The following is a 25533-nucleotide window of genomic DNA, read 5'->3' as shown; positions in this document are numbered from 1 at the left end:
CCTTGATTCCGCAATTCCTGGGCCAATCAAACAGAGAATCTCATTCTTGCTGGACCCCCGTTACTGTTCTGCAGGCACCAGCGGGTTATGGATTCCAAGGGTGCCATCCACCGAGACTTTTGTGGGTCAAGTAGGTAAGAATAAGTGGTCTCAACTAAATCAACAGTGTTTATAAGTTCTAATTGTTTGCGTATTGACACAGATTTACATAAAGCCACTGAACGAGTAAGGGTTTGCACAGTCCACGGTACTGTTATGTCAGATTTTAGCCACATGCCATAGCCTGGCTTAAAAAGGAAGAATTGCCGGAAACTCATGGGCCAGGAATGAGCAGCCTATTAAGATCTGAAAAGCTGTCACCCACTCTGAAAAGACTTGCATCAGCCACTGAGGGTATATTTTAAACTGCCTGTCCGCAAGAAAACTTTAATAACGCAGCCCTGCTCTAATGTCTTGTGAGAGGAGAGGCAATTTTACTTCTTCTATTAACCCAACGTGATTACAATGGCTTATTTCATGGAATATTAAGTTCAAATTCTGCTCCCTGGGAGGACAATAAAAAAAAAAAAAAAGAGTGTGCTTATGACTTTGCCCGAAATAGCCACAGGACCAACAACAGCTCCTTGGTGCTTTTAATGCATCCAGGCAATAATCTACCATAATTTGCTAATGGTGAGATAAATTAGTGACCAAATAATAACCTGAAAAGATGACACCGAGATGGAAGGCAAATGTTTATCTTTTGCAAAGGACAACATAACAAAGCTTAGGAGAGACTCTCACCAATCTTTCTCAAAAAAAAAAAAAAATCAAGACCTTATTGGATGCTACTGACGATAGTTGTTTCATAGTGAGACCATAACCTGGCTAACAAAATAAATAACCACTTTGCAAATTAACAAGCAGCTTCTGAGTTATCTAGATGCTTAGGAAAATGACACTTGGCTTCCTCTAAGAACTGCCAATGAGATCTACTCCCTAGAAATTATTTCAAAGAGTAATTGAACTGATGAAAAATGGCAGGTCTACCATAATAATGGTCGTCTAGGATTCTCCAAAAGTCCAACTGCAAGAGTTTACAGCCAACTTTGAGAACCATATTCTCAATGTTTAACTGTAGATGAATGAGTGGTTAGAATTAGAACCATAATTAGTTACCCGCTAATCCCAAAAGTCAATAGCATTTCCTAACCTGGTTCCCCAAAAGCCATGACGGATAGTTATTCATAATAACTTTCATTCTCCAATATTCCTCCTGTCTAATCACCTTCCTTGTAAATGGGAAGAGATCCTTTCTTAATAGCAGCAGACCAGAAGTTTATTTTCCTAGGTTCAGCACACTCTTTGACTAGTACATGAAGTGATAAAGATTGGACAACTACCTTGAATAAATTTATTCACAGCATTCATGGTATGAAACTCTCCCTGAAGAGTTTCCATAAACAGCATCAGTTTCAGGGAATGGGAACCACAGTTTGCTGACCTACTCTGGTGGTAGCGGCGACCAGATTATCCAGGTCTGCATCAGCCTAGCTCATGTGAAAACAGACAACTTCATCAACTACAAAACAAGATTCTTAGATCCATGAAACGTACAAGTTAGGAGAATCCTCTTACTCAATTTATATGTGTCTTTATCATAAATGGCATAGTCAGGTAAAACCAAGTGTAGTGAACCCACACCAGTGACTCAGAAATGACACATTACCTTACAAATATGATTTATCACTGTTGTTACTTTTTCAGGGGAAAAAAACCACATTTATCTTTAACATTTTTATTTGAAACATGCAAATGGTAAGTGGGATTTTAATCATAAACCAATGAACCTAAGGAATTCTGGAAGTGAAGTATACATAGAAATGGTGTTCAGACCCTTTAAAAGGGAAAAAAAAGAAATTGCATACATACAACTAAAATAATGTTTATTTTTACTCTCTGTAGAGGAGTTCCCTGTTTGTGGCCCACATGGCAAAATGATAAGAGGAGCAAGGCTAAATGGCAAACGGCAAACATCCCAACCTGGTGTATTTCCTCAGCCCTGACCTTCAGATAGAAATCATACAGAAATCTGCAAAACCTCCAAATATGCAGCACCACATGCTTCCAACATTTTCAGACACAACAGTTGGGGGAGGGGGATAAAAGAAAAAAGAAACAAATGCATTACTACTGAAAACAGCTTTTTCTCTTTAATATTTCAAGATTAGGGTCAGATGAATGCAGGGGCTGCCTGCGCTATTTCTTTCTCCATCTGTGCGTGTGCGTGTACAGGCATGTGTGTGATATACACATGTGTGTGTCTATCATTTTTAAGTGTGTGTGCACCCAACATCAAGTGTGTGGGTAGTTCACATGAGATATATTATATACATACTGTGTGCATATTTAAGAAGAAAAAAAAAAGACTTCAAACGCTAAAAATTTATTGCACTGTGAAATTAGCTAAAATTATGACAACTGTAAGAAAAAAAATTATACGGGCAAAATTTGGGTCTGGTGAAAGAATTCTTTGATGTCTGGATTCCAATTTAACCCCCGACTGAGTTCTAAGAATCAAATGAACAAAGTATATCATACACCCCAAGTCTGCCTGTCAGCGCTAGTCATCATTTTTTATTTTATTCTTTCCAGCTGCATGTATTTACAAGACTCTGTTCTGACATTTCCTCCCCTCAAAATGTACACACTCACTGCTACGGGCAGTTGCCAAATACATTTGTAAAACAGTTCAGCCCTGTGTTTGTTTATTCATTAGGCATCTCTATCAGTCTCAATAAATATGTACCACTCTAATTTTTTACATTTGCTATTACATCAGACCTTCATACATTTGACTTACGTGTTTATCTTTGAATATATTCAACCCACATTTTGAAAATATCTCCTCAAATGCATACTGAAAATAAAATGTTCGCATACAAAAATTCACCTATATGCTGCCTGACTGTCTGGGAGAGATTAAAAGATTTTTTTAAAAGATGAGAATTGCAATTACATAGATTTCCAAACATCCCTGCACCTAAGACAATATATTATTCCTCTCTGGATCTATATCAGTGAGCCCATGTAACTCTGAACATATCCACAAATGTGTGTTTTATATACATGAGTGTGGCACCAGTGGAGTCAGTCATACAGGCACCACACGGAAAAACAGTGGAGTCGGAGCTGCTTGTATATGCTGCATGCAAAAGTAACTTGACTTGGCTATATGGCTGTTCAGTGAGCTAAGTCTCCGAATATTTTAATGTAGTTATAAATGTTTAAAATGTTAATAATAAATCTAGGTTGTTTAAAGAATATTTCCAAATAACATAAAATATTTAGTTTCCCCCACCCAACCCATAAAAGATAAGATTTATCACAAAATGTTTGAGGAATAATCAGCCATTTTGGGCTAATATATTTTAATATTTATACACATGACACATGCTGAATATAAATGATACATCGTGATTTCCCATAGTGTATGGAATTTATACAATTAACTGCAAGGTCCAATGGCTTGAAGGCACATAGGTGCAAACACAGTTACAAGGTTTTGCTGATTATTGTTATAAATCTTATAAAGCATAAAGGCATTAAAGTATATTCTGTTGACACCATTTATTTTAAAATACAGCTTATGAAAATATTATTATTTCTTATTAAAAGATTTATATTTTTCTGGATTTTTTCTTTTATGAGTAAATTTATTTGCCAGTATGCAAAAATACTTTCTATTTTTCCACTTCCAAATATGTGTTTGAAATATACACTGAGATTCAATATCAATTTTCTAGTTATTTCTCAAGGGTTATATTTGTTCATAATAATAGCAGCAAACATCCAGGCATTATTCGTTTGGTTTCTCCAAAGTGTTTAAATTTAAAAAGAATCAAATAACAAAAACGTGATGAACCAAATTGCTTATTTCACACATACATTACAGCCATATACATATGTATACACTTATGCATGTATATTTCCAACACACCATTAATCATCAATGCCAAAATCGTGTTATCAATCCACCTACACAGAACATTAAATGTTTTAATATTCATATAAATTGCATCAAAAATACAAATGTGATTCTGCTTTTTAAATTAAAGACTTAGGTCCTTCATGGAGATATTTTTTCACTGGGCCTTTCCATTCTCTTTCTTAGCTATAGGTAATGTTAAAATACAGTTGCGAATAAAAATCTGCAATAAATTCTACGACACACCCCTAAGCTATCCGGTGTGTGAATTTTTTAAAAGGAGCTAGAGCCACAGCATGTGAAATGTGAAATGGAAACATCCTGACGTCTACATGCATGATCCTGGGCTTGTCCACCCGTTAGTAAAAAGGCATTGGATTCTGCAGCTGCTTATCAAATCAGCTTTATGTTTCTGGAATGAGTTCATGCTGCTGAGTCTGAATTTGTAGACAGTCATGAAAAAAAATATCCTATAAGATTGATCTGGCTCAGAACAAAACCTCTGGAAAAGGCACGTAAGTTTTATCAAACCCATGTATACCTAGATTGCTTAAGGAAATATTAACAGTATGAACATCTGTGTGCATACAAACACATGCCAATATATTTCATATGTTTACTGGTATTCAGAACATATACACATATTGCATGTCTTGTCTGGGTGTCAGTGATAAGATCCATACACCGGGGATATGTTTGTATCATATCAGTAACATTTATTCAGTAATTTGCATGCTTACATCAGCTGAAGTACATTATCACTTCTCTTCCTTTTTTTTTTTTCTCTAACTATAACAAGTCTGGCAATCAAAAGGAAGGAAATAAATATAGAAATAGTTCCTTTCATCAATTACCCAGCCTGGTATTTGGGGTAGAAATTTATTAGCATGTTTTTCCCCACTCATTTGTTAAACCAGAATGCTGGAAAGAATTCAGAAATACAGCGTTTCTCTTACTTTTCTTTGCCATGAAAAACAAACCCTTAGGAAAGGTTCGGAATCAACCCTGTTTCTTTTTTTCCAAATGGGCCTAATATCATTTCTCAACTACCTGCACACACACATAAAAACCACTGTGTGCACCCATGGTCCACATGTGATGCCAAAACCGAGCTGTAAATTTGCAAGCACAACATCTTAAACATTGGAAGCCAATTTGGACTGACTAAAAATCTATGATCCGAGTGAGAAATCATGCTAAATATGGGCACTGGTAACTTTATTTTTAATGATGACTTTTTACAAAACACACACACACACACACACACACACAAGGTAGGGAGAGAGATCAGCAGGTTGAATGTAAAAATTGTTCATCTGAAATTTCTACAAACCCAAGTGTCAGGGTAAGCATGTACGGTGCATCAAGCATAACAAAATGAAAACGGGGCTGGGGGAGGGGGTCCCAGGCACTTGCTTCCTTGAATCCCTCTGAATACATTTCACAATTCATCAGTTTTTGTCTTTCCTGCCACGAATGAGGACAATCAGACCAGACACCCATTAGATTTTTCATGCAATTTTTTTTTCTTGTTCATGACATGTTGGCAGGGAGGATGGCAATTCTGAAATCTTACCAAATGAGAAAAATGTCAGAAGCTGAACTGACAGCTAGTGGTTACTATGGTGATAGGTGATATTGAAAAAAAAAATAAAATAAGACTCAGTTAATTCAAAAGGAATCAAGTTGGGTATTTTTAAGCCAGTTGATACAGATGAAAACTTAATCCTGATATTGGGACATTATCTTTTCAAGCTAACAGCCAAAGACACCATTTAGCTTAAATAATAACTAAATACACAGCTCATAATCTTGTGATTAAAAATAATGGAAAGAAATGGTATTGATAAATGGAAGTCAAATATTATTACCTAATGACTATCAGAGAAATATAGATTATATTCAGTGGAAAGAGGATTTTGTTAGGGGTGGGGGAGTGGTTTACAGTTCAGCAAACTATTTTTTAAAAGAAAACATGGTAGCCTTATATTAAAAAAAAAAAAAACAATAAAACTCCTCTTAAGAGATAACCCAGATTCTGTTAAAACACAGACACACACATGATATTTTTATCCTCAAAATTAAATGAAAAGAAAACCTATTTGATTGTAATTGTCATTTCATTAAACCCCTATTTTATAAGGTATTTACCCAGGTAAGTCCTCATTATGAATTTTTAAAGAAAAAAATATATCTATTCTTCATATCATCATTTCTCTGTTTGGTTGAAATTCAGTTTAATGTATTGACTATTCTACTGATTATAAACAAAATAATAATACATATTACAGGCACCTTTTTCTAACACCAAGCAATGACAACTTTCCCTAGCTCAATCAATTACTGCTATTATTTTTAGGTCTAATGATTTAAAAGAAAGAAACAGAACACCATAAAAATAATATTTATAATTAACCAAAAAAATGCAATTGTTTGTCCCACATGTAGTACACATGGAAGCTAGACAAGATGGTATTTTTAAAAAGAGTTTTAAAATAATTAGTAAATAAAGAGGAACTAAATTTAGCTAGGGGTTCAGGCAAGAAGAACAACACATCATGTCTAAAAATTTTTGACACAGAACAACTTTTTCAAGCCTCCTTTCACACTGATACTAAAATTCTATAAGTATAAGGGATTAATACCAAAAAATGACTTAGGAACACCAGAGACAGCTCTTATTTTAAACAGTGTAGTCTGAAAATATTCCATGCTTGCATATTTTTTCCATACGCCACACTCCCAGATCTAGTCTATTTTTTTCATTTGATATAAGGATATTAAATAATCTACTGTATCTCTTTCTAAATCAAATCTTTTGAGAGTTATAGGTAACTAGTGAAAACAAGATTCTTATTTATAACCTCAAGCTAGTATTTAATGCAAGGGGGAGGGGTACATTATCAAGGAAGGAGCTCAGGGAAAAAAATTTAAAGTCCTACTGGTTAAGGGCAGCTCTTTTTTCTTACTGAACAGACTACAATGCCATCTACTGGGAAAGTGAAGTTAACTTCACTTGAAACAGCAAAGGCTAGTTTAAAAGGCAGATAGATGTAACTGGAGAGACAGCCAGTCCTACACCCTTCACTGTTCAAAAAGAGAAGAAAAATATATATATTGTCATTGAAACATCAGTTCTTATTATAGATCATTATGTTCTTCCTCTGAGATCTCCTCCCAGCATTTTGCTTCTTAATTTCTAGCTAAAGCCTCTCTTTTTCAGCTCCTTCCAAGTACTCTTGAGTAACAAGTTAACAACACCCAGAAAAATAATCACCAGCAGTGAGCGACCTTGGGGTCCTTTCCTGCGATCTCTAGCTTGTGATTTTCACAGGCAGTTTGTGTTAGAATCCTCTCCGCACGGGATTTTTTTTTTAATCCCTAAAATCACAATGGGAAAGGCAAGGGTCCTGGTCAGGAGGGGGTGAACAAGAGTGAAGCCACAGAGAGAGCCCCTGACATCATAAGCACAGTCTCTTTTTCTATCTCCTCATGCTGGATGGGATGCAGAGGCTAAGGCAGCTTTTAAGAAATAAAACTCTGCCAAGTTTTGCAAGCCAGTCTCAATCTCCACCAATGCATCCTTCGCTCATTTGTACACTTTTTTCTTTCTTTCTTTCTTTCTTTCTTTCTTTCTTTCTTTCTTTCTTTCTTTCTTTCTTTTTTTTTTTTTTTGGCTGGTTTGTATGATTTTTTTTAAAGTGGGAAACAGAAAAGGTTCAGGGCTACCACTTCCCACTCCCTACACAAAACTATTCAAGTTGAGGAAAGCACAATTCAGAAGAAAGGGCCGCAGGTAAATAAGAATTTATTTTACAAACACTATCAAAAAGAAAAGAAGCTCCTGGCTAAAATCCGCTGCCCACATATTCCAAGTATAGGTATTGGCGTAAGTAAACAGCAGAGATTCTCGACATCCGTGCTGTGCACATTGGGGGGATGGGGTTCTTTGTTAAGGGTGGCTGCCCTGTGCTTTGTGGGGTGGTGAACAAGCATCCTCAGCCTCTACTCCATAGATGTCACTTGGCACCTCCACGCACAGCTGTGATAATCGAGGTCTCCAAACATTGACAGATGTCCCCGGGGAACAAGATCATCCTCCCCCTGCCCCCCACTGATATCGACAACAACTGTTGTAGCATATGAACTTCAATTTTATATAAAGTAGTTCTCATATGATTCTCTATCTGGCTGACTCATGTTGATGCATGACATAATATTTTCTTAAAAGCTATAATAATGTGGTGGAATAGGTGTGAGTGGGAGAGGAGCGACCTCCATGCAATCACTTCTTTAATCTCAGAGCTAATCAGGGCTCCTGACCTTTCCAAAGGACTCCCTGGAAAGTTCTAGGGAGAGAGCCAAAGGGGAGAGTTGGCTCAGGGACAGTAGCTGTCAAAAGGATATGACTCAAAAGCAAGGAAAAAAAATGCCATCATGAAAAGATCTTTGGGTGAGCAGGAGGGGTTTAGATGGATGATGGGGAGTTGTTTTATTCAAATTGTTTAAATTAAAGGGCTTTACCATCCAAAGGCAAAAAGTAAACTGAAAAATAGGTCATCTTTGAATATGAAGTCTTTCCTCCCCCCACTCCACCAAAAAAATAGACCATTTTAACAGGGAAGGTGTAAAACTTTAATTTCCAAATTAGGAACATAATTTGAAATTTCATTGTAGATTTTTTTTAAAAAACTATACCTTCAGTAAGAAAAGATAAGCTTGAAATAAAGGTAAGAGGAGAAAGCAGAGTAAGAGGAGACACAGATCTATATTCAAGAGAACTAATGAAGATAAAATTGCAGCCAAGTTCAGGATTAGGACAGTGTAGATCTGCTTGAACCTGAAATGCTTATAACTACAAATAAAACCTTTTCAGTACTATCCAAGGACATGCGTGCAATGTCTCTATTTAAATTTCTTCACCAGAACTCCGAAGAATTCTGCAGTAACCAATGGACTATATTACATGTGCATTGTCTATTTTCCTTGCCTTTTACCAGGGATATCGAAGTGTGGTTGGTGGGAAGTTTTCAATCAGACAGTAATCTTTCCATCGTCCTCACACTGAAAAAAATGTAAACAATACCTGTCTCTGCTCCCCTTGTTTACCAACCTTTGGTGATAATAAGCAAGAGCAAAGAGAACACATATTTAACATCTGACATTTTTAATACACTGAAATCTTGCTTTTCCTCATTGCAGGAAAAGGGTATGTGGGATTGAGAAGCGATTGAATGCAAAGCAAATATATTCACTCTTCAAAACTGTAGTCAATGGTGCCACATTCTATAATACCGGTGGCTTTTGTGGAGTGCTTCTTTCTTTAAATGGGCTGGACCACACATACTCACTCATTCAGAGTAAGTCTATAGATGAACTGTCTCAGTATTTTTAAAGAAACTCAGCTTGTGCGGTCTGCAGATATCTCAGAGAAACAAGGAACTATTTTCACATCTCATTCACATAATGGATGGTGCTACAGTGCCGAGCAGAGAAAGCCCCCTGGAAAGCCTTCCGTTTTTCACAACATGCAAGAAAATTCTCTTATGTTTCTGCACTGAGTTTCCCAAACTAAACTAGATTTCCAGGGCAGTATTCACGGATTACTTTGCCCTGGACCCAGGAAGGTTTACTGGTCAAGATCATTCACGCATGCACTTCCTACTCTACCCATTGATTACCACACTTGTAAATTTCAGCATCCTTATATATCCTGACTATTTGCTAGGGTTCCTGCTTTACAAAGGTGGCTTTCTTTTTAATGGTTATAAAAATAAATATATTTTTAAAAAGCTGATCATGACCTGTTAAGATTGCCCAGAAAGATGGATCTAAAGGATTTTCTTTAAGTTCTCTATAGATATTACCTGAGCGGCATCCCTTAAAGTCGCCCACACCTGGCAGCCTGCCCACGGTTCCGCTCAAGAGAGAGACACTCCTTTGACTCTGTCCAGGGGTTCCTCCGCACTGAACGCTAGTGGAAATCTAGCCTCTTTTAGTCTCTTAACTTTTATCGTCAGTTGCTAAATTAGCTAATGATTAATTAGTTAATGTTTTCAAAGCACTTTGAAGGTGAAAAGCACTGCCTAAGTGCTAAGTGTAAAACAGCATTAGTTATTCGACTCTGCAAAGACTAATTAGCTTTTTAAAAAATGCCCCCCCCCAAACTGATCAATAATGCTTCTGGTATTATAGTAGGAATGTTTGTCCTGCCGATCACCAAGACCCACCTCACGTTTTAAGGCTTTTATGCCCCGAGACACGCAGAAATCCTGACCGAGGTTTATTGCTTAGTAACCCTTGGCTTTCAACGTGGCTGGAGCTGGGCTAAGTGATGTCATCTATACAAAACACAGCATTTTTGCCGGCAAAAAAAAAAAAAAAAGCTTTAAAGGATTATTTAACAAAGCTAAAAGTAAAGAACTAAACTCTAGGAAAGTGGTACAGAAACATGATCAGTGAACTTATATTTAAGAAGAATTAAGCTTTTAAAGTTTTTTTTTTTTTCTCCTCTAAAAAAGCTCTTTAACGGTGGTTCTCCAGGTGGCCTCTGAATTTATTGTGAGATTTCACTTTGATGGCTATGAGTCCTCATGGGGACTATTATGTCAATAATTTCTACAGCAACATTTTATTCCAGGTACAGAAATGACTTAGAAGATAGAGTCCAGGTCTGGAAATTCCAGGATCCCTCTTTAAATTGCCCATACCCACCACTATAAAAAGATAGCTTTCACCATTTCTCTCCTTTTCAGCCTGACTCTTCCTGCACAGACCCTTTGGAAAGCTTTTTGTATGCTAAGTATATCGAAAAAACCACTCAGAAAAGTTCAGTATTTTGTTTCTCTTGTCCACTCTCAAAGACCTGAATGAGGTAAAGTTAATGGACATTATGAAACTGAAACAGGCATCTCTGTAGATGGAGTTTTGAGGGCCCTTTGTCCCCTCAGTATGATTACACACCTCTCGCTGTCACCAGCCAGCAGGCCTCAGTTATGAACACTGGGGATTTGAAGGTTTTTGTGAAAATGCCTGAGATTATTGTTTCTAGTCAAGATAGGAATAGTCTTTCAGATTAAAAATACTAAATACTTTCTGTTAGCTTACAAGCTGTTTTGTATAGTGGGGGGTTTTTTAATGGCAATTTTAAAATGACATTAAGATGTTGATTATTGAAGATATCCAGCCAATTCTGTTAATACATATATCACTCTCAAAATACACAGTATTAACAAATTAAAACTTATGCACCTAAACCATAGGAAAAACTCAGCTTAGAAAATAAAAAGTTAAGCTAAAGAGAAGAAATGTTATACGTGGGAACATGTGTTCTTTATGTATTCTGTTACTCCAGGGTTGAGTTTAGATAGAGCAAAAAGTCTATAGCACATTAGACACACATATGTATATATACATTACATATATACACATATATAAAACATATGTATGATATATACACAAATCACATACTGCACCTACATCAGTAAAGTATTTGCTTGACAAAAAGTAGTGATGTATTCAAATTCCCAGAACTAAAAGGTTTAGTATCAGCATCAGCATCAGCCTTCCTTATATGCACTAAAATATCTCTGTCATAAAAGCACAATAAAATCACTTGAAAACGAAAAAGAGGAATGGATATAATGAAAAGTGTGGCCAGCTACTAGAGGATTTCTTTGCAATTTCCTACGTTATAAAAAAGCAGGTACCCAAAATAATTTACAAATCACTGTAGTTCAGGCAGAAAGAAAGAAAGAAAGAAAGAAAGAAAGAAAGAAAGAAAGAAAGAAAGAAAGAAATGAAGAGAGTTGAGAAGGGGGAGGTGGTCCAGTCAAGGGCAGCTGTTACTTCCAAGGTCTTTATTAGGGAGTTGAGCTCTAAATATAGGGAAAGGGAAGAGGATGAAGTAGGGGGAAAAGCATGATTTTGACTAGAAGGGGAAGTTCCTTTGAAAATTTCAAAGATTATTTAAAATTCTGATCTAAATGAAGTTCCCCTCTGAATTTCTTCTCCTTATAATTGAACAAGTGTTCAGCAGTCTCGGGCTGTCACAGCTGCTCCGACGCCTGAGCCACACTTATAGTAACAGCTTTCGTTACACATTTTTGTGGAGTGGTTTCCAGCACCCTGTGATCGGAGCTTGCATATTTTTATACTACTTGCATATTGAAAATAAACCCAAGATTTTAGATTATTTTTCTCATAGTGCATCTGGCATGTATGGTTTCTGAAAGACAAAGAGGCAATTGTGATTCATACCTACTGATCTGAATACAACACCTTGTTTTATTTTTGTATATTATTCTGAATGTTTTGGCTAAAAATAAAATGTACGTGGGGTCAGTAAGGAAATCCTAAAAAACTACAGCTCAACCAAATCATTATCCACGGGGCAAACGCTAATGCAATTTTTTTCCACTTTCAGAATATCTTTATGATGACATATCAAATATCCAAATATTATATGGGTACAGAGGTCATGCCGTATTACTCCGTCAGAGACATTAACAAAAGAAACATGGAAAAAAACACAGTCAGAACTTCTCATTATTTGTTTGTTTCAGATTCAAAAACACTTGTCCATTTAGCCCTGAGTGAACAGTGTGTTTCCAACCACAGGTGGACTGTTCCCAAAATGACCACGATTCATGATTTTGTTGCTTCCAGAAATATTCCAATACTTGCAAAACACAGAAATTCTGAAATGCCTATATTTAAACAGGAACAAATGGACTATGATTCAGAAACCTATACAAAGAACAATCATCTTTCTACCTAAGTAAAAATAATGGTTTGTCTAACAATGTTTGAATTAAATATCCACGTGCTATTGTTTCTGAAACCATAAAAGAAATAACCATCTGTTGCTTATTGTCCTTTTCACAGAATTAGATCTTAATTATCTGCCAATGCTTTATCTTCTCCCAATCCTCCCATTACACACGTTGTCTAAATTTCACTTCTTGTTGTTCAACCTCTCTAAATTAGTAGAGTCAAAATTAGCCAGTTACAGCAATGCTTTTCACTTTAAATTTTAATAATAAACAGAGACATCTCCTTTCTTTTTTTTCTCCCACCTAGACCCTCCCTCTTTTCTGAAAACTGAAGGCTGCTGCTGAAAGGATTGAAAATCTGGAAAGAGTTTGGGGTGGACTGGCCAACCCCCTTTCATTTCCTTCAGATGTTTACAATCTAGCACCTTTCTGAAGACAAAGATGGGAAAAAAAAGCTATTTTTCCCTTTGACTGAAGGGTGAGACAGGGGGGTATTAAAAACTGATCAATGTAATTTTTTTCTCAGAGGTATTTGCACATCTGTGAAATAATGTAATTTTTTTTTTTTTAAAAAAATGCTTTTTATATGACATTCATGATTATAGCCTGATCTGGAGAATTATTCAAATATAAAATTAAACGTTCAAAACTGCGCTGTGCTGTGGATGACTGAGTTTATCCCAGCTGTGCCTCAAACTTGTATAATTCTATTAAAACTATAAAAGGGAGCCTTTCTAGATCTCACTGAATCTCTAAAAAGGGTAAGTCGTGTTTTAAGAGAAAGTGTGACGATCTGCTTTCTTTGGGTCTGTTTCGTTTTCTTTCAGTAAGCCTGCCAGGGGTCTAAGGACGTCCTACCATACTGTTAGAAAGCACCACCACCAGCAAGGTGCTGCGGAGGGCTACTGGGTAATAATGAAACGCTGCGTAAAGCAGATTGTATTTTATTATGGGCAGAACAAACCGTGACTTAAAGGAAGTTTACAGACCTTTAAAGGAAATTCTTCTGTTTGGGTGAAATTGCCTGAGATATAAGAAGAGCCATCTGTCATTTACCTGCACTGCCCTGTTAAACAAGGCATGCATGCTACTTTCACTCCCAGACCGTCATTCCCCACCCCCACCATCCAAACCCTGCCAGTGCCCCCAGTGTGCTGAGGGAAATTTGCCCTCCGAATTCACAGTTTATAAAAACAAACTTTCCCTGACCCAGTGTTAGAGGAAAGTTTCATTCCCATTTACATATCTTTGCATTGTCAGCTCTGAACATATTCCTTCCATGAAATAGTCTTGAAAATTCAAATTCAGCCTGTTTCTTACACACAATCACAAATAGCAATGATACTTAAAAGAGTTGGAGCCCGGAAAATAAGGGACCCTGATATTCAATCTCTTTGAAGTTATGGACTAAAACCCACACCTCAAATTCTGGTACTTTCCACATCTTTTCTTTTCTTTTTTTTTTAATAAAATGCATTTCTAAAACATTTATTGTGAATTAATTCAGAAATAAACCAGAATTCAGTTACAGACTAATAATGACCAAATTTTAACTAGAAAGAAAAATACAATTATTAATTTTATGGCACAAATTAGTAATCAGACCATCGCCCAAGAAAGCTCACATTAGCAAGAAAGGGATCTGCAGTTACTGTTTTTAAAAACACAAACAAAATAAGAGTGAAGATATTGTTTCTACTGCCTAAGACAGACGGACTTTAATAACACTTAACAGAAAGATGCACGTAATGATCTCAGAAAGCATTCCTTATGCCTCATCCATCATGCCGAGGAGAAACTGAAGCCTCCGACAGCATTAGGAATTATTCTAGATCTTGTCAGTAATTCGCAGCTCCTCCGTAGTATCACAACACAAATGTACGTGTGTGAGACACTGACCATTAATCTAGGAGTTTTTTCTACTCGCAACAGCGTGCTAAGAATGTATCAATTGTTTTCCAGAGAAATGGCATATATGAAGCCACACTAAATAAAACAAGAAAAACCAGGGAGATATATGGATAAACAGTGTGTTAAAGAATGAAAATGTTCTTTTATCACTGCAAGAGAAAGAAATCAAAGTAATGTCCCTAGTTGCATGGGCTAGGTGAATTGGAAACTATAAATGTCCTGGCTGAAGAGCCAGACTCTCACTGATTAAAAGTTTCTATAAAGTTGCAACATACTGTCAACATCCTTAAGTAATAAGCCCTTATGTGATGAGACAATGACTGGTTTCCTTTCTCTACTAAAGAGAAACGCAAAAAGGTCCACTCTCTGTCCTTCAGGCAGAAAATCAAAGTGAGCACCTGGCTTGTTTGTTCCACTCATTTGAAGTTCTCGGGGGGGGGGGGGGTTCAATAAATGCGGAGGGGGAGATCCTGAGGATGAATAAAGTAACCAGCTTATTCACAAATATATCTAGCCTGGACGGTACGTCAGTGGCAAAACAAATCTGAACTCCCAACCCTCCCGATAAAACAAACAACAGAGTTTGGCAGAATCTTCCTTAAAATAAGCTCTGTTCTTAATAATATGATGACCATTCTAGAATAGACTGCTCCAAAGAAGAAAGCTTTATAAATATTTGCAAACCAAGCTCTTAAAACATTCCTCTGAGTCCACCCCAAATCGATTTCTATACATGCACTGTAGAGATGAAAGCTGACTGCGTGTCTGGTTTATGATAAATTAAGATGGTTTAACTCCTAGCAACCATATACCCCACACAGATGTATTGCTGTGAAGTTCTGTGATCTATTCAACAACCAAATAAAGCAGGCTCTTGTCAAATGAAATGAAATGAGTGCTTCTTAGAGTGGAATGGGGCCAAGAAAGAGGGGGAAAAAAATTCACAGGTGAGAAAACGTAGGTACAAACTAAGGAACAGTAATCATCACTAAATTTAAAGTTTTCTAAAGCAAAACATAGATTTGTCTTAATAGTTGCCTGAATTGGATTAGATAACTACAAACAGATCAAACTACTTGGAAATTGGTGTCCAGTATAAACAGACTTCCATCTGACTTTCAACACTCAAATATGAAAGACTTTAAAAAAAAATTTTTTTTTTTTTGTCTCTTTGGAATGATGAACAAATTTCTAAAGAAGACAGAGTGTTAAGTACACAACTCAGGTTGGGCTACTTGACTCACCTCCCCTGGCCCCAGCTCAGAATAACAGTTTATTATTCACAAATAACAAACTCCAGGGCAGGATAGACACAGAGCTCCTAAGAAGTGGTCCCTGCCTGGTTCGCTCCATCCCCATCCTGCATCAGCCCACCTTCCCTCACCTCACTTCCTCCCCCCACCAAAAGCCATAAAGCAGAAATGTCACTGAGAGCATCACCATGGTCTGGCCACGGACAGATATTTATACTGAATAATGCTCACGTCAGGAATGAGTAAAACCAGGTTTAAAATTGAGGTTTTCACAAAATAATGAAGAGGAAATGTCATGCTAGCAGCGGTAACAGCATAAATTGTGCTTATTCACTCATTATCCTTTTCCCCTCCCCTCCCCCCCTGGAAACATAATTTTTATTTTTCAGATCTACATACACAGGAGAGAACTTGGCTTTTGCCACAGTTGTTGCTCTTTCAAACCCAAGACTAGAGACAAGGATGATTTTGAAGATTTTTTGGAGGGGGGAAAAATAATAATAAAAGGATGGCAAAGAGAATGCAGATCCTTTGCGATTTCAATTCAAAGAGAAAAGGTAAATAGGATTCCCCAAGCAAAATCACCGGGAGCTTTAACTTTTACTTTATCTAATTGAACGGCAGAGAAAATATCAGCTAAAAATGTCACCTGCTCAATAGTAAATACACTGCTCCTCCTGCTAGCAAAGGAGCAGGAGGAAGGAAAGAAAAAGTGTTTACATTTCAACTGTTCAGAGGCTGTCCTGAAAAGCGTTACAAAAGAACACTCCAAGGTATTTCTGTGGGCAGTTTTCTGAGATGTCGGGACTGGAGGAGGCAACATGGGGGCTAATTGTAAGGAGACAATTCGGCCAGGGTGGGTGGGGTCCTCCTTGGAGGTCTGGTTATGGTGCGGGCAGATTTCAGGCCGAAAAACAATACCCATAAAGATCCCTGTCCCCCTATCAAAGAGCAAATCCTGTAAACCTCTTCTGTCTGGTACCAAGCCTGCATACTCTCTAGTGCTGAGATAAAGACCCAATCTGCTCATCAAACACCTCCAGGCTCCGCCATCTAATAGGAACAAATTGGCAATGACTGCCCAAGCTAGTAACACAGGCCACTGATTTGTAGATTGATACGGATGCCTAATGATCCCCTTGGGCAGATCAATAGGAACAATCCTCATCCCTGCCTTTCTTCTTTATTGGCCTAGAAGACTAGGCAAGGAGAAAGCAGGAGGTGAAGGAGGCCGTAGTGCTACCTGGGGACAGATTGAGAATAAGGATACAGGTGTTGATGTGTGGAAGGAAAGCCACTCAAGGCCAGCACGCAAAGAACTTTTCTCTGGCTGTCTGGATTCATTCTGCGTGTTTGGCAGGCAAAGGGTGTCAGAATTGCACACAAGCCACTTTTCTATTAATAGTAGCATTGCACAACATTCAGTGAGACCCAGCTGACAGTAAGCGCGGCTACCTTCATCCGGGAAAGGGAAGAGAAACAACGCAAGGCCAAGTGCCACTCCAAGAAGATGAACCTGGTGGACAGATAATGCCCGAGACGTGGGTGAGAACAAGTGAAACAGGGAGAAGATGTGATGTTCCATCTTAGGAAAAGTTCGGACAGAATGAATTCACAGTGCCTATGATCAAAGACAGGCAACAATGATGGACATTGTTTTAAATCTCATAAAAAGGAGGCAAGTGAATTCACCCACCGTATAGCTTCCACACGCTGAAAGCACCTTCTGCACCCCCCGCCCCCCGCGGCTGGTCAGCTAGTTCTCACACATGGGTGTTATTGTCTGAGCCTTTGCCTTTCTCTTTAGTGCACTAAGCAGGTTTTTCAGAAGTTGACTGCACTTTGCTCTCTGGCAGACCAACCCTCTCCACCCCCAGAGTTAGGGCTTGCTTTCCATTTGTGTATTATTCTTGCGAATAAAATTATCCAATTAGGAAATCCATTTAAAGTCCTTAACAATAACAGGGAAAAACTAATGGAGTTGCTTTGGATTTTCTTTTTCAATAAATTAATGTTAGTGATGTTCTGTGGATTCTTAAGTGCTCATTTATATCATCAGGGTTATTGCACACATAACAATTAGTCCTAAATTTCTATACTGATTTGTCTATACTTGTAGGCAGTCTGTCCTCCCGAAGAAGCAGCAGACGAGACTAATCAGAGGAAAACTTACTGGCAGGCAGAATGAATTTGACTTCTAAAACAAATAAATCAATGAAGTCTAAACCTTTGTACTTTATGTTTATATTCTTTTTCTTCTTTTAATTATTGGAGAGTTTAAAAAAAAAAACCTCCCCTGGACTCCCCCAACAAATCTTTTACAACTATTCCATGCATATTTGCAGGTGTTGCATGAAAAACAACCAAAAGGAGGAAGGGAAATGTTCAGTTTTTATACTCCAGCATTCAGACCTGCAACTGGCCGCCTGAGAATTTGCTTTGTTCAGTAATCAGTCTGGCTAGGTTTTGTTATTAAAGGGAGATAACGCCGAATGCCAGAGATGAAATTGCGTTTTCTTTATTGTCAAGGGTTGAAACACTTTCCACAACACTGATCCAGTGAAAGAGTTTTTTTGTAATAATAAAAATGTTTTTAATCTTACCCCCTTCTCTCTCTCTTTCTCTCTCTCTTTCTCTCTTACATACACAAAATAAAACTGAAGCTACATGAAAAACCTTGGTATCCCAGCCCATGGTGTAACATCACAAATTAGTTCTCTCTTTTCTGTATGTTGCATCCTCTTTTTTTTTTTTTAAATAAAAGCAAAATGTGGGACAGTGTTAAATTTTGACAGCAAAGGGTCTGCACTGAGGGACCAAACAATCACGTGCACTAGAGCTCCAACACTGACCACTTAAAATTCAAATTTCACACTAACGATAAGTGTAATCATGGCAATCAGCATCACCACCACCACCGTCATCACCGTCATCACAATAAAAAGATGCATTCTGTTCGCTGGTGACATCAATCAACTGTGTGGTGAAGATCAGAAGCAGCGCTCCCCTCTTGCTCCCTCACTCCGTCTGTCTTGCTGGCTCCCCCCTCCTCCCCACCTCGCTGCTTCCCCCACCCCCCTCACCCCCCCTTGAGAAGTGATCACATTTAATTCATTGCATCATTCTGTCATCTCCATACTAATCTCTGCCCTCACACCTCCGCCACTTTGACATGCAAATGAGCTAGAAAAAAAAGCCACACATTAATATAAAAAAGTCACAGCAATCATGTCTGATTTCCTGCCTTCCAGCCCCACAACACTCCCTCCAATCCCCACCTCCCCCCCCCCCCATCTCTCTTTCCAGCACGCTGTGCTGGTGATCACAAGAAACAACAGCAATCTGTTGAAGATCAGACGCTAAGACAGGGAGGTGGGGAGAAGGATACAACACATACACGTGTCAGCAACGCGGCCCAGGCAGTCCTATTTGCATATTCACATGAGTTCCATTCTCAGATTGCTTAAGCAGGAAAGAAGTTAGGTAGCTCCCCCACCCACATACCCTCCCAGAACCAAAGAGAAACAGCCTTAGAGAAGAGGAAGAGGAGAGGGAGAGAGGGAGAAAAAGAGGGAGGCAGGCACGCAGGGAGGGAGAGAGGAAGGGAGGGGGGGAGAAAGAGAGAGAGAGAGAGAGGGAGAGAGAGAGGGAGAACATCTGAATGTAAAGAACAAGAAAGAGAGAGAGAGAATATGAGGAGGGAAGGAGACGGGGAGAGATGTACACAGAAAGATACAGAGAGAGGAAAGGGAAGAAAAGAGAAGACAAGAAAGGCTGTCCACATCTGCCTTACCTCAGCTAGCTTGCTTTCTGTTGCTCTTAAAAGGAATTCCCTGTGGTTCCTTTAGAATTTTTGAGAACCATCCTTCAGGGTTTTTACTTCACTCTCTCCCTCTTTCTTTCTCTCTCACTCTCTCTCTCTTCCTCCTCCTCCTCCTCCTCCTCCTCCTCCTCTTTCTGTGTTGTGACTGGGTTTATAAAAAAAATAAAAAGACATCTCCATGTTCAGCTAGCAGTCAAGAAGGCATCATGAAGTCCAGGGCTACAGGGGGAGGGAAGAGAGGAGGGGAGGGTCACAGCTTAATGCTTTACAAAGGAGAACCTGGAGTCTCTGTTTCTAAAACATCCCTCGCACATACAATGGCTAACCAAGATAAAAAATACATGTACTATGTGTATACACAGAGACATATGTATGTTTTCACCAGTAACCCAGATGTCAAAAATGTTAAGATGTGATGCAAACAAATGTAGGAAAATTATGAGTCATTGTGAAAACCCCACTGTGGATCCACTTTGCTGCTTTCTGATTGCAGAGGGGGCCAGGCAGCCAGGGGCTTTATTTGCTGAATCACATTTATGGCAATACCTGGGTAATAAGGGACTGGCTTGAGATGGGGTTGCAGCTACTGTAACGAATTTCCTATCTTTGATCAGTTTTCATAAGTACTTTTTGTGGTAATGAAAATGTGTGAACATGTCCACAGATTTTTTTGCTTTGTTTTTCTGGCAACAACAACAACAAAAATATGGGAAAGAAAAATGCAATTAAATAGCATACATATGCAAGCTGACGTAACCAATAATAGCTATCTTTAAATATTCCTTATGAAGTATAAAATTGGTATGAATTAAAAACATAGAATGATTCATGCAAAATGCACCTGATTTTCTAGTGGCCTACTGTATAATATTATCCTAATTAACTTTATTAGCTCCGGTGAAATGTTACTATCCCTCCAAGGAACCTGCTTCCAAGACAAGCGAGCCACTGCAGCACTGATGAACAGCAGCTGATTCAAAGAAATTAAGTGCTAGTCTGTTAAGTGAAAGGAATAAAAACATCTTCAAAATACAGTGAATGGCATGTAGTTCCATTCTATTTTCAACCTGTCCATTTCAACTAGCAAAGACAAAAAGGTATCCAATGTTGGGAGAAACTTTGATAAAAACATAATTCTAAGAACTGGCCAGAAGGATACTTTTGCAAATTGGTTTAGAACAGTAATCCTAAACTTAAATAGTATGAACAATGTTTCATGGTAAAAGGAAAAAAAACAAAGAAGAAAAGATGTAGTAAAGCTGTACGTCTCTAAAATTTATGCAAATGAGCATTCAATAACTAATAGGGGCATTATAAAAAGCAGGATAAGGATAAAAGCAGTATTAAAATATATATTGCTACACAGGTATGTACCATGCACCAGGACACAAACGTGGGTCCTTATCTAGACCATGACACATATTATCATATGAGAGAATACAATTAAATACGTGCAACTGACTTTGCAGATGGAAGGATGGGAGGAAGGAAAGGAGGAAGGAAGGGAAGAAGGAAAGGAGGGAGGGAGGGAGGGAGGGAGGGAGGGAGGGAGGGAGGGAGGAAGGAAGGAAGGAAGGAAGGAAGGAAGGAAGGAAGGAAGGAAGGAAGGAAAGATAGATGTTTAAAAGATGTTCTCATTCACCCTAATAAAGAACTTGGGGATCAGTTGTTAAATATGGTTAAGGAAATGCTAAATGAAAATTGTTTTTTATTTGAAACAGAACTCTTGGCAAACACATATCAGAAAAATTAATTTCTCTGTGTCTCTCACACACAAAAAGAGATATGTTTTGTATTCGTGGCCTGAATTCAAAAAGGAAAAAGAAAGGTAATTTTAAGAATCTGACCCTAAAGTACAAGTTACAGCTCTCGACCCAAAATTGATGAAAAACATCGATGACAAGACTCATCAATGAATCCCTGAAAATAAAGAGAAAAAGAAAATAACCAAAACATTAGACACAGGAACATTATATTTTAATATTATCATATGAATTAAATGTAATCCTTGAAGCGACTAGTCCCTGGGGTCACATATTAGGCCTTCCCCCCATCCCACCCCCTTTTTTTATTTAATAGAGGTCACCCAGGCTGAAAAGCAAAACCCAAATGAAAAGCATCTTCAGTGTGCTTATAACATGAGCTGCAAGGGGTCAGGCAGCGTCTTGTATGGCCTCATAAAAAATACATAACCAGACAGCCTAATAGTATTTCTTTGCATTCATTTTTGGATGGGGGATGGGGGATGGGGATGGGGATGGGGGCGGGGCAGGAGAAAGGGTTGATGTTGGTAGCGATGATGAGAAAAAAAAAAAATCAAAGACAGCACAAAAATACATTTTTAAAAAAGAGGATAGTTCATCTTTTTCTTTTGGTGAAAACATATCAAGCTCAATTCTAAAATGTGATTGATTTACACAATATATGGATCTCAATTTAAGATGGTTAAAGATGCTTAAATGTATATCTATGTTCCCTCCTATTTATTTTCAGCTAATCATGTTAATTGGAAGCTTATCGATGTTGAATCCCTTTCCCAGCTAATATAGATATTTTCAGCACGGTAAATACTCGTTTAAATACAGATTTATAAACTACACTTATTTCTGATGATTTCTAAAAGTAAAATGAGGAAAAACAAACATTGATAGGGTTCAGTTATCACTCAAGAGAGGATGGATGCAGACATACTCCTAGAAGAGAGGAATGGGCAGCTAGGGAGAGAGTGGGGAGGGCGAGAGCAGGGAGAGAGAGGGAAGAGAGAAAGAGGAGGAGAATAATACAATTGGACAACAGAAAGAAATAAACAGCTCTCAATGCAGGGGAGATGAGAGAAGCTCTAAATATATTCCTTCCCCTCCCCCTCACTTCTTTCCTCCCAAATATAGCCCAGAGACGAGTGACCCTGCTGGGGAAGTCGGAGGCAGAGAGGTGACCCAGCGCTAACCAGCCTGTTAGAACTAATAAGGTGTTCTCCTAAGGCACTCCACTGACATTAGGGCAGTGTGGAGATCACTCTCCTTGTTATTGCCCATCCTCAGCTTGAAATCTACTACTCCTTTGCATTATTAAAGAGACAGCTCACATCCTCGACTGGACAGAGAAGATTTGGTGAAGATAAATAACTCTGCTTTATTTTTATTTAAATGCTATGTTTGTACTCAGTAGTCCAGATATTAAAAATCTACGATTTTTGCAACACAGCCACATGAATAATCTGCCATTGGTGACTCCCACCGAGATAGTGAAGAGGCAAGAAGAGAAGCCTGGTTTTATATATATGATATACTCCCTTCCTTCCTCACTCCATCTGGGGTGACTAATTTGGGGTAGTAAGTTCAGCATGGCATTACGATTCATGGTGGGGACTCACCTATAAAGTTTTCATAAATAAGACTATATAACCAAAGTTTTCCACTTAGTTCTTCATGGCTTTTAATCATGGACAAGGAGATAAACTTTTAGGGGCTTTACACAATATTTTCCAAGAACATGCATTAATGTTCTATAACAATTTAGTTTACTTAAAGAGGTTGGTCTTGGCAAGTCTTAAAGGGTTGTAGAAGTCATGAGAGACCACTTCCATCTAGCCCAGCTACCCCGACATGGAACACAGAGGTGCTTGGCTCGTGACATAACCCAAGAGCTCAGTGCTACATTAGGATTTGGGGTAAAAATCTTCAAACAAATGGCTTTCTTCCAACATCAAGGTCAGAAAAATGTATTTTTCCAAATAATGATCAACGTAACAATTGATCATAGAGAATTAAAAATGGACACAGGGACTATTTTATTAACCACAACCTTGGCTGTTTTAAGTGTTGGTGCTGACAAATACAGTTTTTATCAGATAAAGGTTTTAAAATGGTCAGAATATTTCTCCAAATCTACCTGAGAGGCACCTCTTTGAAAATGTGCCCAGGTGCAACATGACTCCACCAAAAAGAAGTGCAGCCAGCAGTGATGAGGAGAAGAAAGAACTGGACAATAAGGTAATTGCTGATTGGTTTGCTAAGATCTTGTTTTCCTTATAATCCTAAAATGTTGCTTTAAAAATATCTAAATACAGAAACCCAGGTTATATGCCATTTCATGAAGATGTAAATTAATGAGAGTAAAATTTTAAATGTCTTCTAGTCTCTTTCATCCTTTCATATGCTAGTATTTCTTCACTATATGTTAGCCACTAAATGTATTTTACCTTACAAACATAAAACCTTCTACTTCTACTGATGTAATAGATTGGTTTAAAATAATCTCCAACAAGATGACGGCATAGCCTTGAGTTGGGTGATAACATAATCTGATAAATTAAACAATGGAAGGGAAGGACTACAAATCATTAAATATATACTGAATAAATGAACAGTTAGCAATTAATCAGTTGAAGATACCCAAGCATCCTTTCATTATAAGCTGTAGGAAAAACAATCATGACAAAGCAATCTTACAAACGGACACATATCTTTGAACGAAATTCTACTGGAATGACCAATAGAGATTGTATGCTAGAATAGATGCCACTTTATCTTCAGTATGAATTTTCAGAAATGATCAAAACAAATTATTTTATATGGTTTGGGGAAATTTTTGTTTGTGCTGAAAACCTACAGCACTAAAGTACCCTCCAAATTATTTTTGTAAATTTGTTTGGTCAATGACCTGCTTCCAATACATGTTTTGTTACTTCAGATTCAATACCAATACCATTTGTTACCAAGCAATATCTATAGAATAGATATTTACTGTAATTGAACTTATACACAAATAATTACCATTACAATATGGGTATATTATAAAAGAAGGCACAGTAAGAATCAACATCTTTCTAAGAGACGTCTAAGAACTAATTGGATAGGCTTCCTTCTGCTGAACAATAGCTTTAGAACATAGCACATATTTTGAGGATGAATTAATTGGTGAGCCAATCAAAACCCGAAACCAGGTCTACCACGCTTGCTTATGCAGGACACAGTATGATTATTTAGTCATATGCATTCAGGTGGCAAGATGAAAGATGTTTCATTCAAAACATACGAAGGTACACTGAGACCCAGGAGCCCAGTGCTGCAGTCCTGGCTCAGCTACTGGGCTACTGCGTGAACTTCAGAACACCATCTCACTTCTCTTAGTTCCAGTTTCCTTGCACATCAAATGAGCAAACCATGGGGTTCTTGTCAATAACATCTATTTCCATTCCTTTGTAAGATAACTAAAGGAAATAACTGAAATGCCCTTTTCTCTTACTTTTTAAAAAAAATGTATTGAATTTATTGGGGTGATATTGATTGATAAAATTATACAGGTTTCAGGTGTATAACGCTAAAACACATCATCTGTACGTGCATTGTGTGTTCACCACTCCGAGCCAAGTCCCCCTCCGTCACCATCTGTCCCCCCTCGGCCCTCCTCCACCTCCTCCCACCCCCTTTCCCTGCTGCAGTCCCCACACTGTTGTCTGTGTCCGTAAGGTTTTTTTCTTTGCTTAATCCCTTCACCTCTTTTCGCCCTGCCTCCCAACCCCATCCCCTGTTCTCCATGTCTATTAGTCTGTTTCTGTTTTGTTTGTTCATTTATTTTGTTCATTATATTCCACATAGAAGTAAAAACACGCAGTATTTTTTTCTTTCTCAGACTGGCTTATTTCACTTAGCATAATACCCCCCAGGTCTGTCCAGGCTGTCACAAAGAGCCTCCAAGTAGAGGCAGAATAAGCATGAAGGCAGTGGTGGTGAGTATGCTCTGAACCCACCATCACAGAGTCATAAATGATCCTTTTTGTGATCATGTAAGAGATTAACACAC

This window comes from Saccopteryx bilineata, chromosome 9 (assembly GCF_036850765.1).
Source record: "Saccopteryx bilineata isolate mSacBil1 chromosome 9, mSacBil1_pri_phased_curated, whole genome shotgun sequence".
Taxonomy (NCBI): domain Eukaryota; kingdom Metazoa; phylum Chordata; class Mammalia; order Chiroptera; family Emballonuridae; genus Saccopteryx; species Saccopteryx bilineata.
The sequence above is the reverse complement of the archived record's forward strand: the minus strand, read 5'-3'. Positions refer to the sequence as shown.